This window comes from Pan troglodytes, chromosome 16, assembly GCF_028858775.2.
Source record: "Pan troglodytes isolate AG18354 chromosome 16, NHGRI_mPanTro3-v2.0_pri, whole genome shotgun sequence".
Taxonomy (NCBI): domain Eukaryota; kingdom Metazoa; phylum Chordata; class Mammalia; order Primates; family Hominidae; genus Pan; species Pan troglodytes.
Window position 1 is genome coordinate 81,972,358 of NC_072414.2, and position 18,101 is coordinate 81,990,458.

Genomic DNA, 18,101 nt, shown 5'->3' on the forward strand with positions numbered 1-18,101 from the left:
CGGTGGGGGGCTTGCAGGGAGTAGCTTGGAAGTAGATGAAGCCTGTTAGGTACCAAGGAGGGCCCATTTACCTAGGTTCCCAATTCAGAAAGAGCTTCAGATTTAGACTTTGTATGTTATTGCAAAATGTATTTGCACCTATAGCCATTGTACTTGCGTGTGTCAAAGAGCACTGTGTTGTTGTGTCTAAACACGTAAAATAACTGCATTTCTTGTAAACAGCAATCTATCCATCCATCTATACCAAGACCACCACCCTTTTCATGAAAGTAGACTGGGTCTCTCTCAATGCAGTTGGAAAAAAATAAGGAAGACCCCATCTGATGACTTTAATTTTGTTTGTTTGTTTGTTTGAGACAGGGTCTCACTCTGTTGCCCAGACTGGAGTGCAGTGGCATGATCATAGCTCACTGCAGCCTCAACCTCTCAGGCTTGGGTGATCCTCCCACCTCAGCCTCCCAGATAGCTGGGACTACAGATGTGTGCCACCACACTTGACTAGTTTTTAAAAATTTTTGTCGAGATGGGGCAGTGTCGCTATGTTGCCCAGGCAGGTCTTGAACTCCTGGGCTCAAGTGATCTGCCCACCTTGGCCTCCCAAAGTGATGGAATTACAGGTGTGAGCCACCACGCCCATGATGACTTCTATTTTGGTTTTTGGTTGTTGTGGTTTTTGCAATCTCAGGCCAGAGATCTTCACTTCTGTTTGGTATGTGAAGTAAAGGACAGAAGGGAAAATGTTTAAGAGAGTTGGTCCAGAGAGCAATGTAGAGAGGTGGCCAGAGAAAGGACAGCCCACGTGGTGCTGAGGGTCTGAGGCTGATGACCTAGATTTGCAATGGAACCCTCCACCCTAAGTGACTCTCTCCAGCCACTGTTGAGGAAGAGGTACTGAGAAAGTGGGTCACAGAGCTCATCTAGAGCTTTCTTTCTTTCTTTTTTTTTTTTTTTTTTTGAGATGGAGTCTCACTCTGTCACCCAGACTGGAGACTGGAGTGCAGAGTGCAGTGGTGCAGTCTCAGCTCACTGCAACCTCCACCTCCCAGGTTCAAGCCATTCTCCTGCCTCAGCCTCCCTAGATGCTGGGACTACAGGTGCGTGCTGCCCTGCCTGGCTAACATCTGGAGCTTTCCCACGTGGTGAAAATGACCACAAGGGACGTTAGCGAATTGAGGCAATAGGTTGTTGGAATGGTGAATCTAGGTGGGTAAGAAGGGAATGGGGAGGGAGAAAGGCTAGTGGATCGGGAGAAGGTGGGACATCAGTGACCTGGAGAGGCTGCTGAGGTCCAAGGAAGGTCTGAGCGAGTGTGTTAAACCAGGAAGTAGGAAGGAAAAGAGATGGGAGTTAGAGAGTGGGATGCCTGAATTTGGGATCTTGCTGATGGAGCTGTGACTGCTGGTAAAATTGGAGTGGCGGTTGAAGTGGGGTCAGGGAAGTCACCAGAGATGTAAGAAAGTAGATGCAGGACTTGTCACCAAGACAGTGACTGGAGCTTTAGGTGAAGAACTGGGAGCCACATGCCAAGTCTCTAGTGACAAGGAAGTGGCCAGAGGTGGGTGGCCAGCCTCAGGGCTTTTTTTTTTTCTTCCAGCAGTTTGTTATAGCCTCAGGGTTTTTATCAGAGGAGGGAAGACAATCATTCAAGAGGGGCATGGGGATGCCTCAGGTCCTGGGGAAGGAGAGGAAGATAGGGGAGAGATGCAGGATGGAGGAGAAACAAGGAAAGACAGGGGTTCTGGAGGATGCCAGTAATGTAGAGAAAAAAGTCAATGAGTCAATGAGGCAGGCTCACACCTGTAATCCCAGCACTTTGGGAGGCCGAGGTGGGTGGATCACCTGAGGTCGAGAGTTTGAGACCAGCCATGGCCAACATGGTAAAACGTTGTCTCTACTATAAATACAAAATTAGCTGGGCACAGTGGCACATGCCTGGAATCCCAGCTACTTGGGAGGCTGAGGCAGGAGAATCGCTTGAACCCGGGAGGTGGTAGTTGCAGTGAACCAAGATTGCACTATTGCACTCCAGTCTGGGCAATAAGAGCAAAACTCCCTCTCAAAAAAAAAAAAAAAATTACAATAAATAAATCACAATGAGATATTACTATGCACCTATAAGAGCAGCTAAAATAAAAAACAGTGATAACAGGAAATGCTGGCAAGAGTTTCCACATTCCTGGTGGAAATGTAAATGGTACAGCCATTCTGCAAAACATCATGGCAATTTATAAGGCTAGATATGCACTTAACATAAGACACAGCAATGGCATTCTTTGGACATATATCTCAGAGAAATGAAAACTCACATTCATATAAAAACCTGTACACAATTGTTTAGAGTTGCTTCATTTGTAATAGCCCAAAACTGGAAACAACCCAAATAGCCTTCAATTCAATGGGTGAATAAACTTGAGCTGGATGTGGTGGCTTATGCCTGTAATCCCAGTACTTTGGGAGACTGAGGTGGGAGGATTGCTTGAGCCCAGGAGTTGAAGACCAGCCTAGGCAACATAGGGAGACCCCCATCTGTACAAAAAAATAAAAAGTTAAACTCTAGTACATGCATTCCATGGGATACTACTCAGTAATAAAAAGGAAAGAACTATTGATACACACAGTGACTTGGTTGGATATATCTCAGAGGCATTATGGTTATCAAAAAAAGCCAATCTCTGCACTCCAGGCTGGATGACAGAGAGAGACATTGTCTTAAAAAATAAATAAAAAAATAAAAAGAAAAAAGCCAATCTCAAAAGGTTATGCACTATATTTACATAACATTCTTGAAATAACAAAACTATACAGATGGAGAAGAGATTAATGGTTGTGAGAGGACAGTGACAGGAGTGTGACTATAAAGAGGTACCATGAAGGAGTACCCCACAGGGATGGAACAGTTCTTGATGGTGGTGGTCGGTACACAAATGCATTCATGGGTTCAAGTTACATAAAACTAAACACACATATATATGTGCAGGCACAAATAAGTGCATGCAAAAACTGAACGATAAGGTCTACAGTCTATTTACAGCATTGACCAATGTCAATTTCTTGATTTTGCTATTCTACTACAATTATATAAGTTCATCATTGGGGAAAGCTGGTGAAGTGTTCGTGGGACACTATGTACTATTTTGCAACTTCCTGTGAATCCATAATTATTTCAAAATTAAAAAGTTAACAGGCCGGGCCCGGTGGCTCACACCTGTAATCCCATCACTTTGGGAAGCCGAGGCGGGCAGATCACGAGGTGAGGAGATCGAGACCATCCTGGCCAACATGGTGAAACGCCGTCTCTACTAAAAATACAAAAAAAAATTAGCCAGACATGGTGGCGGGTCCCTGTAGTCCCAGCTACTTGGGAGGCTGAGGCAGGAGAATCGCTTGAACCCAGGAGGCGGAGGTTGCAGTGAGCCGAGATGGTGCCCCTGCACTCCAGCCTGGCGACAGAGCAAGACTCCGTCTCAAAAAAAAAAAAAAGTTAACAAAAACATGTATCTAATTCTAAAATTACACATTTTAAAGAAAGTGTAAGAACGAAGACATGTATATTAAACACCTTAATGGTTTTCTATCAGGAGAGGGAGCGGGAGGAGGAATGAAATAAACAGCTACATTAATCAAGGGTCCCTGTGCAGACAAATGATAATAATGTGCCGTGAACCGAAAAGGTATTAACTCAAACTTCTCTGCACCTGAGGTCCTGCAGAGAGGAAAGGGTATGTGTGTTGGGGGCCGGGGGAGGAGATGAGAGAAGGGGGGATCAATAACATTAAAGACAGGGCTTTATTTCAAATAAAGATTCAAAAATCTTTATTTAAAGATTTTTCCCTTTTTTCAATAGAAGACTGGAGGAGGTTGGAGGAGGAGAAGGAGCAGGAAAAGGGAGGAGGGAGAAGGTGCCAGAGTGGGCAGTGGAAAGTATTCTGGTCTGGGGACCACTAGCTGAATCCCTGAGGAGCTCTGAGGCCCCACGGGGGAGTCCTAGTTTCCAGGTGCTTCTCTGAGCAGTGGTGCTCCCAAGGTGCTCTGTGTGCTGGAAAATTGGAAGTGCTGATTTTAATTTTTATTAAATCTGTTTTAATTATGTTAATATTTTTTCTAGAGGGTGTTATGGAGAAAGAAGTGCTGATTTTTAACATCACCTCTTGCAAGGCACAGCTTGCAGGGGCTGGGTGACCTAAGGCAAGACCTCTAATTTAGCTGTGCTTTCCATATCCTTAGCAAGGAGTGTCCCCACCCCAGCACTGTTTGAAAGGCAGAGCTAATAAGAGGATTGAGAGGATTTTAAAAGCCGTTTGCACAAGTTCATGGCCTTAGTTATAAACGCAGTACATATTGCTACTAATTGGATGGCTATAAGGAGGAAGAAAGAATATAAGAGGCAAAAGGAAACAATTCAGAAGTGCATAAAGGTTTATTGACAAGGATGCTCATCTCAACATTACTGAAGATAATAAACAATTAGAAACAACTTCAATGTCCACTTGGTTAAAAATGTACGATACATTTGTGTGATAGAATACATTAAAATGAAAGTATGCAAGAATTCTTTTATTTATTATTTATTTATTTATTTATTTTGAGACGGACTCTCACTCTGTTGCCCAGGCTGGAGTGCAGTGGTGTGATCTCAGCTCACTGCAACCTCTGCTTCCCGGGTTCAAGCGATTCTCCTGCTTCAGCCTCCTGAGTAGCTGGGATTACAGGCGCGCACCACCACGCCCTGCTAATTTTTGTATTTTAAGTAGAGACGGGGCTTCACCCCATCTCTACTAAATACCTCATGTATTTTCAGTAGAGACGGGGTTGGTCCAGGTTGATCTTGAACTCCTGACCTTGTGATCCGCCCACCTCAGCCTCCCAAAGAGTTGGGATTACAGGCGTGAGCCACTGCACCCGGCAAGAATTTTTAATGTTATAGAAAAATGCGATATAGGCCGGGTGCTGTGGCTCACACCTGTAATCCCAGCACTTTGGGAGGCCAAGGCAGGCAGATCACTTGAGGTCAGAAGTTCGAGACCAGCCTGGCCAACGTGGTGAAACCCCATCTCTATTAAAAATACAAAAATTATCTGGGTGTGGTGGTGGGTGCCTGTAATCCCACCTACTTGGGAGACTGAGGCAGGAGAATCGCTTGAATCTGGGAGGTGGAGGTTACAGTGAGCCGAAATCGCACCGCTGCACTCCAGCCCGTGCAACAAGAGAGAGACTCCATCTCAAAAACAAGAAAAGAAAAACATAATAGAATGCTGTCCTAAGTAAAAGTTAGAAAACAGTATGTATTGAATAATCTTTTTTCTAAAAGATGTGTGTAATTATGCATAGGAAACACACAGGAAGATATTCACCAAAATATTAACACCAGTATACCTAAGACTTGTGCAGTTTACTACATGCAAATTAATCTCAATTTTTAAAAAGTTTTAAAAAATATTAACACTGACGGCCGGGTGTGGTGGCTCACGCCTGTAATCCCAGCACTTTGGGGGGCCAAGGCGGGCGGGTCACGAGGTCAGGAGTTCGAGACCAGCCTGTCCAATATTGTGAAACCCTGTCTCTACTAAAAATACAAAAATTAGTCAGGTGCAGTGGCGGACGCCTGTAATCCCAGCTACTTGGGAGGCTGAGGCAGGAGAATTGCTTGAACCCGGGAGGCAGAGGTTGCAGTGAGCGGAGATCGAGCCACTGCACTCCAGCCTGGGTGACAGAGCAAGACTCCGTCTCGGAAAAAAAAAAATTAACAAGGTTGATGCCAATGTGTAGGTAAAATGAAATTATGAGTGATATTATTTTTAATTGTGTTTTTCTGTTGTCTAACTTTCTTGTACTAAATATGTGTTTACTTTTATAGAGAGGTAACAAAAGTAACCACTTTTTTCTTTTTCTGGAGGAGCTAGGCAGCAATTCCCGGAGAGGAGAGGCTGCAGAAGGACAATGTACACTTAGGCCAGGCCTGCCTGGCCCTGGAACGGGCTGCCACTTGGCCTCTGGTTTCTGCAGTCCCTTGACCCGTCAGTTCAGGCCAGCTCAGCCACTTACAAGTCCAGAACTGGTTGTTTCAGTAACCGCCCTGAAAGCTGCTGTTGCTTTCCTGGAAGATAGCACCGGGACGTAAGAGTTGGAGAGGGAGGAGCCAAGGTCACTTGATAAATGCGGGATATTTATAACCCTATCTTTCACCCCTCCTGCAGATCTCCGTTTCGTTTTACTCTCTGAGCACGCCCGCCCACTGCATGTTAAGGGAGCAGTGAGCAGCATTTATCTCGGGTGGAGACGTGGGTGGTTTCACAGAGTGTGGATCTGCCCTCCTCTCTCTCACTTGCCTCCTTCTGTAAACAATATTACCATTCTTGAGAGCTGACCATGTGCCAGGTGTGTGCCTCCACCATTGCATTTCCCATCACAGCCTTGTGAGATCTCTAGTGTTCTGATGCCCACTTTACAGATGAAAAACTCCAGGCTCAGAGAGGTTAAGGAACTCGTCCTACGTAACACAGCCAGTTAGGTAAGAGTGGATCTAGGATTTCAACCCGGGCCAGCCCAGACTCCAGCTAGTGAGGCCGCCCCCTGTGGCCCAGGTCCAGCGAGGCCGAGTCTCCCAAGGTGCAGGACCGCACAGTCCCTTGGGCTCCACGGCTAACTTGGGCCGACCAGCGGTCGTGGGGAGGCGGACCCGACAGGCCAGGGTGGTCGTGGCATCGAGTCCAGCGTTGGTGCAAATGGCCGGGGGCCGGTGGCGGTGGTGGGGCGGGGGGCACGGCCCGCATCAGGCAAATCCCGGAGGCGCCCTCTGGACAATTCCCGTAAACACGGGCAGAGCGGGGCGGGGCTGGGCGGGGCTTGGCGGGGGCCCAGCATTTCCGGGGACGCCGCGCCGGACTGAGGCTGTGCGCCCGAGACTCCGGGTCCCCAGGGGCTGCGCCGGGCCGGCCTGGCAAGGGGGACGAGTCAGTGGACACTCTAGGAAGAGCGGCCCCGCGGGGGGCGATGACCGTGCGCTGACCGTGACTCACTCCAGGTAGGCGCGGGGGGTGCCTGGCGAGGTGGGAGCCGCTGCCCGGGAGGTGGCGGACCAGGCGAAAACCGCCGCGCAGCCGCTGCCCCCACCCTTGCACCCGCACCTCCCGCCCGGCCCCTCTCCCCAGAGGGCGCCACCTGCACGCTTTGATGGGCACTGGGGCCCGCCGCCCGGGGAGCCTGTTGCCATGGCAGCGCAGGAGGCTGGGCCCGCGTTCCCATGGCCACCGGGGGCCTTTGAGCAGCGTTCACATCGCGCCAGTGCACCACCCCTACTCCTAAACCCGGGACCTGGCCCTGGGGGGAAGTCATTTGGAATTCGGAAAAGGCCTGGGCCCCTGCGGAATGGTCGCGGATATGACCTCCGAGTTAGGCCCTTTGTCATGGCTTCTTTCTTCTCACTGAGCACTAAGGTGCTAGAAGGAGAAGGCTAGAAGGAGAAGGAAGTTGAGGTTCTGGGCATGAAGCTGCAGTTGCGGCTACTCGGGAGTTATTCTGGTCTAGCAGAAAGGCGAAGGAGCCCTAGGTCATCTCGGGAAGGTCATCAAATCTCTGCCCACATTTCCTCACCTGTAATATGAGTATGTTATTTGAGTTAAACACAGGATTCTTCTAAAGGTTGAAATGCCTTAAAATTTTGTGCGGGAAGCATACAAAGTTTTAAAAAGTTTTTTCCCCATAATGCCTTAGAACTGGAAAAGATGTAGAAATCACCTTGGCCCATCCCCCCTCATTTTCATAAGGAAAACTGAAGCCAGAGAGACTAAATCGCTTCCCAAGATGACAGTGAGTTAGTGCGAAGGTCAGGATTTGAACTCAGGCCATGGCCGTTTCTTTTGGTGACTTTTTTTTTTTTTTTTTTTTTTTTTTTTTGAGACAGAGTCTTGCTCTATCCTCCAGGCTACAGTACAGTAGCGCAATCTTGGCTCACTGCAACCTCCACCTCCCTGGCTCAAGTGACTCTTCTGCCTCAGCCTCCTGAGTAGCTGGGACTACAGGCGTGCACCACCATGCCAAGCTAATTTTTGTATTTTTAGTAGAGACAGGGTTTCACCATGTTGGCTAGGCTGGTCTCCAACTCCTGAGCTCAAGTGATCCGCCCACTTTGGCCTCCCAAAGTGCCTGGTTTATAGGCTTGAGCCACCATGCCCGGCCTTTTGGAGATTATACCTTCTGAAGCTCAGGAAAATCTAGGATATGTCTCCTTGCACCTGGGGCTCAAACTGTTGGTGACAGGTAATCTAAATATGGGGACATTGGCCAGGCATGGTGGCTCACGCCTGTAATCCCAGCACTTTGGGAGGTCGAGGCAGGCGGATCACCTGAGCTCAGGAGTTTGAAACCAGCCTGGTCAACGTGGTGAAACCTCGTCTCTAGTAAAAACACAAAATTAGCTGGGTATGGTGGCGCATGCCTGTAATCGCAGCGACTTGGGAGGCTGAGGCAGGAGAATCGCTTGAATCTGGGAGGCGGAGGTTCCCCGAGCCAGCCAAGATTGTGATTGCATCCCAGCCTGGACAACAAGAGTGAAACTCCATCTCAAAAAGCAAACAAAAAATAAAATAATAAAAATAAAGGCCAGGCACTGTGGCTCACGCCTGTAATCCCAGCACTTTGGGAGGCCGACATGGGCAGAGAGATCAGGAGATCAAGACCATCGTGGCTAACACAGTGAAACCCCGTCTCTACTAAAAATACAAAAAATTAGCCAGACGTGGTGGCGGGCACCTGTAGTCCCAGCTACTCGCGAGGCTGAGACAGAAGAATGGTGTGAACCCGCGAGGCGGAGCTTGCAGTGAGCCGAGATTGCGCCACTGCACTCCAGCCTGGGCGACAGAGCAAGACTCCGTCTCAAAAAATAAAAAAAATAAAAAATAAAATAAAATAAATAAAGATTGGGGACATTGGCAACAGTTGAACTAAAGATGGGAAACGGAGACTTGTGCCTTGGGGAGAGCTGAGTCTCCCTGCTGCATGGGTCTTGTGCCTTGAGGCTCTTGCTTTAATGTAGTATCTGACTACATTGGACAGGATGGTCCAAAATAAGTCCCTGGGAGCCAAGCATTCAGCCACTCTCCAAAATACCATCTCTTCTGAAGCCAGCAAAGCTGGTGAGCCTGGAGCTAAGCAAGAAAACTGTTTAGCTTCCCTAAAGCAGGGAAATGGGACTCTAGTCCTGCCTCTATCCGTGTGGTGCTGTTTCCTTTGAAAGGGATAACAGAAAAGTGGGGGAAAAGATCCAGGAAGGAAAACTTGAATGAATCCTTTGGCAATGATTTGAGACAGCTAGAGCAGAAAACATTTGCTGGGTACCTGCTATTTCCATGTTCTGTCCTGGGGCTGGAGATGAAAAAGCTGAGTTAGGCAGGCCTTGTCCCTGCATTCAAGGAGCTTGTAGAAGAGAAGGGAAGAGAGGGATGTGATGTGTAAGTGAGTATTTCACTGCAGCATAATGAGGTCCTAATAAGAATCTGAGCAGAGTGCAGAGGGAACTCGCAGGAGCAACTCTGGAAATTAGTTGAAAACAGCAGGATTCTAGCCTGGGAGCACTTCTAGAACTCTGCCAAGTTGGCCCTGGCCACTACCTTTGTTGGAAACAAAGAATAAGGGAGTGAAAGTGTCTAAAGAAAGGTGGGGGCCGGATGCAGTGACCCACGCCTGTAATCCCAGCATTTTGGGAGGCCGAGGCAGGCAGATCACGAGGTCAGGAGATCGAGACCAGCCTGACCAACATGGTGAAATCTTGTCTCTACTAAAAATACAAAAATTAGCCGGGCATGGTGGTGCATGCCTGTAATCCCAGCTACTCAGGAGGCTGAGGCAAGAGAATCGCTTGAACCCAGGAGGCGGAGGTTGCAGTGAGCTGAGATCATGCCATTGCACTCCAGCCTGGGTGACAGAATGAGACTCCATCTCAAAAAAAAAAAAAAAAAAGAAAGAAAGAAAGAAAAGAAATGTGGGTCAGGCATGGTGGCTCATGCCTGTAATCCCAGCACTTTGGGAGGCCAAGGTGGGTGGATCGCTTGAGTCCAGGAGTTCGAGACCAGCCTGGGCAACATGGTGAAACTCAGTCTCTACAAAAAATACAAAAATTAGCCGAGCATGGTGGCCCACGCCTGTAGTGTCAGCTATCCAGGGCGCTGAGGTAGAAGGATCACCTGAGCCAAGGGAGGTTGAGGCTTCAGTGAGCCATCAATCATCCTGCCACTGCATTCCAGCTTGGGTGGCACAGTGAGACACTGTCTCAAAAATAAAATAAAATAAAAGTAGCCAGGCGAGGTGGCTCATGCCTGTAATCCTAGCATTTTGGGAGGCCAAGGTGGGCGGATCACCTGAGGTCAGGGGTTCAAGACCAGGCTGGCCAACATGGTGAAACCCTGTCTCTACTAAAAATACAAAAATTAGCCAGGCATGGTGGCGCATGCCTGTAATCCCAGCTACCCGGGAGGCTGAAGCAGGAGAGTTGCTGGAACCTGGGAGGCGGAGGCTGCAGTGAGCCGAGATCGCACCACTGCACTCCAGCCTGGACGACAGAACAAGACTCCGTCTCAAAATAAATAAATAAATAAAAATAAATGTAGATCAGGATACGTATTGTCTTTTTTTGTTTGTTTTTTGAGACAGAGTCTTGCTCACTCTGGGTGCAGTGGCGCTATCTCAGCTCACTGCAAGCTCCGCCCCCCCGGATTCATGCCATTCTTCTGCCTCAGCCTCCCGAGTAGCTGGGACTACAGGCACCCACCACTATGCCCGGCTAATTTTTTTGTATTTTTAGTAGAGACAGGGTTTCACCATGTTAGCCAGGATGGTCTACGATCTCCTGACCTCGTGATCTGCCCGCCTCAGCCTCCCAAAGTGCTGGGATTACAGGCATGAGCCACTGCGCCCAGCCAGGATGAATATTCTCTGAAAGAACAGTTTAAAGGATCCTGATAAGCTAAGCTCTGTGAAGGCAGCAACCCCGTCAGTTTCCTTAAACTTGAGCAATACTTAGAAGGCAGCAAGTGCACAAGAAATATGTGTTGCATGAATGAAAGAAGGAAGTGGGGGGGAGGAAGGAAAAGGAGGAAGTGAGCGAGGGCAGGAAGGAAGGGAGAGGAGAGAAGTGAAGGAAGGAAGAAAAGGTAGGAAGGAGGGAGGGAAGGAAAGAAGGAAGGATAAACATTGGCTTATATTATCAGAAGAGGTGGATGGCTACAACTTGAGACAAAACGTGGTTGATTTCTGACTATAGGTTGAATATCCATATGGGTTCTGGAGTCAGCAGATCTGAGTTGTGGTCCTAGTCCTGACTTGTCACTTGTGTGACCTTAGTAAGTCCTGGAACCTCTCTATGCCCCAATTTCTCACTTCTGAAATGGGAATACAATAATAACTCATATCTCACCCTGTAGTGAGAATTAAGTAAATGATTGAATGTAAAAATTTGGCACAATCCTCACTTATAGTAGGTGCTCAATAAATATTAATTAGCTATATAAATGTCAACTTTGATGTAGGTGGAAAGAATTTGCCAAATATTTCATGTCAAGGTTATATAACTATTCCAAACTGAGGTATAATTTCTTTTTTCTGATAAAGGCTAATTTTGAAAGTTCCTTGTGTCTGCAGACTAACGCACCTTAGAGAAATGGTTCTTTACTTTTTTCGGCGGGGAGTGGGGGCTGGTAGCAAGGAGCTTTTGAAATTAAATGAAAGCTCTGATTCTCTCTCTCCTGAAATGGCATCTCATTCTTGGCGTTCACAGCTCCCTGAAGCCCACCCGTGTGGTGAAGGGGGTCCCTGCTCTGCTGCACTGCTCACAGGCTATAGTGAAAGAACTCAGGCAGCATTCATAGAAGAGGTGGCTGGGAGGAGCAAGCAGGGTCAGCTGTCTTTCAAGGGGTTTGTGGAAACCAAAAGATGAGACGGCTAGAGATAAGCACATGTGGCCCCGTGGGTGCGTCCTCTTAGAGCCCACTCTCCTGCTAGGGCCAAGCTGGGGCTCACTCAGAACCTTGTGGGCTCCAGAGTCCCTGGTGTGGTGCCCACATGCCGGACCCTCATTCACAGTGCATAAATGGTGCTGCAGGGTGGCTGCTGTGTGAGATTCCTATCCAGGCATGGATCTTTGGTGCCACCCTCACATCAGCTTTCTGTGAGTGTTGTCTCCTAATACCACTGCTTTAGGGTGGCAAGTGGGCACACTGCCACAGGTGGTGCATTCCTCAGAACCTCCACCCTGGCAAAGCAGGGTGAGAGTACAGCCTACAGAGCCTTAGGAGATCCGTGGCAACCCGTCTGTGCATCCCCGCTACCCACCTAGGCATACCTGTTCCTGACCACTCTCTGGGATCAGCATCAGAACCAAGAGCAAGGCTCTGTCTGGGAGTAAGAGTGGCAGCCACCAGGTGACCTGAGGTGATGGGGAAACTCCAGGGTCAGAGAGCTCCTCCTCCCTGGGAAGGAAGAGGCAGAGGGGAGAGCCTTGGGCCTTTGGGAAGGAAGGTTGGTTTCCTGAGGTGGAGGGAGGGCCCTGGCCTGTTCCTCTTTCCCCTCACAGGGGTCTGGGGCTCAGACTGGGATTTTAGAGGGAATAACTCGATAGCAAATGGGGAGGTAGATTCCTCACTTCATGGGATCTTTGGAACCAGGGTGTGTGTCTGTGTGTGTCTTGCTCTGTGTCTGTGTCAGTGTCTTGCTCTGTGTGCATGTGTGTGTATGTGTGTGTGTCAGTGTCTTGCTCTGTCACCCAAGCTGGAGGTGCCATCGTGACTCATTGCAGCCTCTACCTCTCAGGTTCAAGTGATCCTTGCACCTCAACCTTCCAAGTAGCTGGGACCACAGGAGCACACCACCACACCTGGCTAATTTTTAATTTATTTTTTGTAGAGACCGGGTCTTCCTATGTTGTCCATCTGGTCTCCCCTGGACAGGCGAGTGGGTGCAAAGGCAGAGGCAGACAGCGCCTCCTGAACTCATATTGGGGGAGCAGAGGAGTGACAGTGGCAACTTCATGTTCTACCCTGTCAGGGCAGGGACAGGTTGAGCCCTGCTGATTGCCCCACAGCCCTGTGGGGCGGAGGGATCCCCTCCCAGGGAGTGGCCAGCTCAGGCCCCAACAGGCCCCAGTGGGGGTGGTGCTGGGTGTCAGGCTCCTCACCACAGCGGACGCACCTGGGACTTGGGCTGGGCGGGCCGGTTCTTTCTCCCCATGAGAGTTGCAGCCTCAGCACCAGCTTTGCAGGAGGTGGCTGAACTTGAGGGAGTACCCAGAAGGGGGTCCTCAGAGATGGGCATCTAAGATACTTCAGAGTTGTTGATGCCATGGGGCAACTTTCATGGGGAGGTGAACCAATAACATAGCAGGCATGGCCTTGCTCATTGAGCATTCACTACATGCCAGTGTTGCCCGTGGCTTTATATGTACTCTCTCCAGCCACCCATGAAGTGCTGTTCATAGCACTCCGTCCTAGATGAAGAAGCTGAGGTTCAGAGTGATTGTGTGGCTTGCTAAAAGTCCACAAAATACGGAAGGTAGTGAATTCTTCTGAGAGAAGAACCTATGTGCTCAACCACTGGATTCTACCACTTCCAGGAGCAAGAAAAACAAGAGGCCGGTAGTGGGGAAAATGGTTTGGGGAACGGAGATGAAGCCATTTATTTACATTTGTTGCCAGACCCTGGGTAAAAGCTGCCAGTGAGTTTTGAAGGCAGTGTAAGTGCTGACCCGGGGTGGATGCCCTCTGCTGCAGAAGGCGCTGCCCCAAGGAAGCTCCCAGCCCTGAGGACTTGGCAGCCATTGGCTGATTTGAAAGAATACACAGGGTGTGCCAGCTGGTGTCGCTTCCTCTTCAACATGTATTGATGCTGCAGCTGAGCTGCTGCCCAGCCCCTGGGGAGAAGACACCAGCAGCATGCCCAGCCAGGGCAGGGTGGAGAGCTGCAGCTGCAGGTTGGCATAAGAGGAGAGCTCAGGGCTACAAGGGGATGGTTGTCGGGGGCCAAGGCCTGGAGAGCTGGGCTGCAGCCAGTGTATGTCTGCGAGGCCTTGCTGGGCAGCCTGCCAGTCAGCACCCGAGAATGGGGAGGAGCTTGAGTGCTACCCCAGGAGGGGGCGGGTGGGACCTTTGGGTTCAAGCTCCACTGGGCTTGGCAGGAGGCCCCTCCCCTACAGCCAGCAAACAAAGCAACAACTCCCAGAGTAGAACTGTGGGAGCTCCAGAGCCAGGTTCCCCTGGGTGGGAATTAGAGCAGGCAGACCTGGCCAGGAGCCGCCTGGCAGGGGCCATCCATGCCCAAGGACATGGCCTGCATGCAGCTGGGCAGAGGCTGTACCCATGGATGATTAATGGGTATTGATCACTTGGGAGGCCAGATGTAGCCTGGACACTGCCGGCACTTGCCCTGCGTCTGTTCCCTTTGTACTGGGCAGAGTAGAGAAGCAGCAGGGATGTGTGTTCATCTGCTTTATACTTTTAGCCATGCTTCCCTTTATTTTCTTTCCCTTGTAGCTTTTTTTTTTTTTTTTTTTTTTTTGAGACGGAGTCTTGCTCTTGTCACCCAGGCTGGAGTGCAGTGGCACGATCTTGGCTCACTGCAGCCTCCGCCTCCTGGGTTCAAGCAATTCTCCTGCCTCAGCCTCCTGAGTAGCAGGGATGACAGCCTCACGCCACCACGCCTGGCTAATTTTTGTACTTTTAGTAGAGATGGGGTTTTGCCATGTTGGCCAGGCTGGTCTCAAACTCCTGACCTTGTGATCCTCCCGCCTTGGCCTCCCAAAGTGCTGGGGTTACAGGCATGAGCCACTGCGCCTGGCCTCGTTTCGGCCTCTTTATAATGGATTCCTATACACATTCTTGTGCTTCTGTCCTTGTGTATGTATGTGTGTGTGTATGAGAGAGAGAAAAATGAGGAAGGTCCATGGGGAGGAGGCGCCAGAGCGTGTGAGTGTGGATGGAGAAGGGGCCAGCTTTGATGATGACTTCATTTTGCTGGCCAAGGCACGGAGGAAGCAGTGCTTTTCTCTTCGTCTCTTATTTTGGTACTCCCTTTCCAAGCTGCCTCCTGAGCTCTTTATAAACACTGGCATTCTGGCTGAGAAAGACTCGCCAACATCCAAGAGTGGCAAAGGGGAACAGGAGACACATCGTTGGCTTGGGAACCGCTCCCGCTCGCAGGAAGTCTGCTCACAGGAGATTTTTCTCTGTCAGTGTCCTCCTGTGGTTTCTAGTCTGGGGAGAACACATCAGCACACTAAAGGAAGAAAGGGGAGCCCGCAAAGACCAAGGCTGCTGTGCTGGGGGCGTGGATTCGAGGGCTCTTCTCCAGGCTGACAGCTGGGACCCTCATTTTGTCAGCACTGTGGAGTTCCTACTAGAGTGCCATGCAAGGCAGTGGGGGTTTGGAAGACGGAAGTCCTGTCACTGTCCTCAAAGGACTTGCTGCCCAGTTGACATAAGACATATTGGAAGCATTTGAGCAGGATATAATTATCCGCTTAGTGAGGCCGCATCAGCCCCTGTCTCCTCTGCTCTGAGGTGAGCACAGCAGTCGCACAACTCATGTGTTGCCAAGACACCAGGGCAAAGCAGCCCCACTGCCATTTTAGGATCTGCTTGATGTGGAGATTCAGGCACTCAACAAATAGTGATTGAGCATGTGGCCAACATCAGGTACTGTTCTAGGTGAGTGCAGTAGGCAGAAGGTAGAAGAAGGAAATGTTGTAGCTAGTACCTTGACTTTGACAAGATTTCTTGCAATCTTTTTCATAATATTCTTTTTTTTTTTTTGGGTTGGTCGGGGGGACGGAGTTTCACTCTTGTGCCCAGGCTGGAGCACAGTGGCGCCATCTTGGCTCACTACAACCTCTGTCTCCCGGGTTCAAGCGATTCTCCTGCCACAGCCTCCTGAGTAGCTGGGATTATAGGTGTGCACCACCACGCCCGGCTAATTTTCGTATTTTTAGTAGAGACAGCGTTTCATCATGTTGGCCAGGCTGGTTTCGAACTCCTGACCTCAGGTGATGCACCCACCTCAGCCTCCTAAAGTGCTGGGATTACAGGCAATGAGCCACTGCTTTCAGCCCATAATAGTCTTATGGATAATATGGAGAAATGTGGGCTGAACAGTGCAGTTAGGAGGACACATAGCTAGTTGTTCAGCCTATAAAAGATATTGATCAGGCCAGGCGTGGTGGCTCACACCTGTAATCCCAGTACTTTGGGAGGCCAAGGCAGGTGGCTCACCTGAGGTCAAAAGTTCAAGACCAGCCGTGACCAACATGGTGAAACCTCGTCTCTACTGAAAATACAAAATTAGCCGGGCGTGGTGGCGCATGTTTGTAATCCCAGCTACTCGGGAGGCTGAGGCAGGAGAATCGCTTGAACCCACGAGGCAGAGGTTGCAGTGAGCTGATATCATGCCATTGCACTCCAGCCTGGGCAACAAGAGTGAAACACCATCTCAAAAAAAAAAAAAAAAAAAAACATATTGATCTGTTCTAACCTTGATGGAGGTCTCTAGTGGCGTGCCATTGGGCTCCGTTTGTGACTCTGTCTCACCCATTTATTTATTTACTTACTTATTTTCAGGCTCCCAAAGTGCTGGGATTATAGGTGTGAGCCACCGTGCCTGGCTGTCACCCATTTTTGTTTAATCACTCAAAATTTTAAATGGAAAGATTAGTACAAAAACACCCAATAACTCTTCACCTATATTGACCAGTTTTTGCCAGTCACATTCATGTTCTTTCTCTCTAGTACATGCACATACATATATATACACATTTGTTTTTGCTGAATCATTTGAAAGTAAGTTGTAGACATCGTGACATTTCAACTGTAAAGCTTCAGCAGGTGTCTCTGAAAGACCAGGACTTAATCACATCTGAGAAATGCCATTATCATAGCTAAAAAAATGAAGAATGCCATAATATCATCTAATACACAGTCCATATTAAAATTTCCCCAATTGCTCCATGGCTTTTTTTTTTTTTTCCAACATTCAATCTTCAATCAAGGTTCACACGTTGCTATTGATTTTGTTTGTTTTTTTTAGACAGGGTCTCATTCTGTCTCTTAGGCTGGAGTGCAACAGCATGGCTCCCTGCAGCTTTGACCTCCTGGGCTTAGGTGATCCTCCCACCTCAGCCTTTCAAGTAGCTGGGACTACAGGTGCGCACCACCATGCCTGAGTAATTTTGTATTTTTTGTAGAGACCAGTTTCACCCTGTTGCCCAGGATGGTCTTGAACTTCTGGGCTCAAGTGATCCACCTGCCTTGGCCTCCCGAAGTGCCGGGATTACAGGTGTCAGCCACCTCGCCTCGCTGCATTTATTATGTCTTTTTAGTCCCTTAACCTAAAACAGCCCCACCCCTGTCTGTTTTGCCTCTCACTAGATTGCCCTTTCTGAAGAGTCCAGGCTAGTTGTCTTGTAGAATACTACTCATGCTGGATGGGTCTGATTGTGTTTTCATTGTTAGATCTGGGTTACAACACACCTTCGAATGCTGCAAACATTGATGATGTTTTGTACTTGTTGTTTTTTCTTTTTTTGAGACAGGGTCTCACTTTGTCACCCAGGCTGGAGAGCAGTGGCGTGATCTCAGCTCACTGCACCCTTGACCTCCCAGGTTCAAGCAGTCCTCCTGCCTCACCCCCCGAAGTAGCTGGGACTACAGGCATGCGCCACCATACCTGGCTAATTTTTGTAATTTTTGTAGAGACGGAGTTTTGCTGTGTTGCCCAGGTTGGTCCCGAACCCCTGAGCTCAGGCAGTCTGCCCGCCTCGGCATCCCAAAATGCTAGGATTCCAGGCGTGAGCTGCTGGGCCCAGCCTGTTTTGTACTTCTCTTTTTTTTTTTTTTTTTTTTTTGAGACGGAGTCTCGCTCTGTCACCCAGGCTGGAGTGCAGTGGCGCGATCTCGGCTCACTGCGAGCTCTGCCTCCTGGGTTCACGACATTCTCCTGCCTCAGCCTCCCAAGTAGCTGGGACTACAGGCGCCCGCCACCATGCCTGGCTAATTTTTTTTTTTTTTTGTATTTTTAGTAGAGACGGGGTTTCACCGTGTTAGCCAGGATGGTCTCGATCTCCTGACCTC

The 18,101-nt window shown here is 49.2% G+C and overlaps 1 protein-coding gene across 3 annotated transcripts in view; it reads left to right on the forward strand.

Annotated features, from left to right (window-relative positions):
- Positions 1 to 6,859: 6,859 nt before the first annotated feature.
- SEMA4B (semaphorin 4B) overlaps positions 6,860 to 18,101 on the forward strand; it is a 44,862-nt gene continuing 33,620 nt past the window's right edge. For all 3 annotated transcript variants that reach the window (XM_016927412.3, XM_063795360.1, XM_054667920.2), the window contains exon 1: positions 6,860 to 7,021. The gene's annotated coding sequence lies outside the window, so the exon portion shown is untranslated. The remainder of the gene's footprint in view (positions 7,022 to 18,101) is intronic.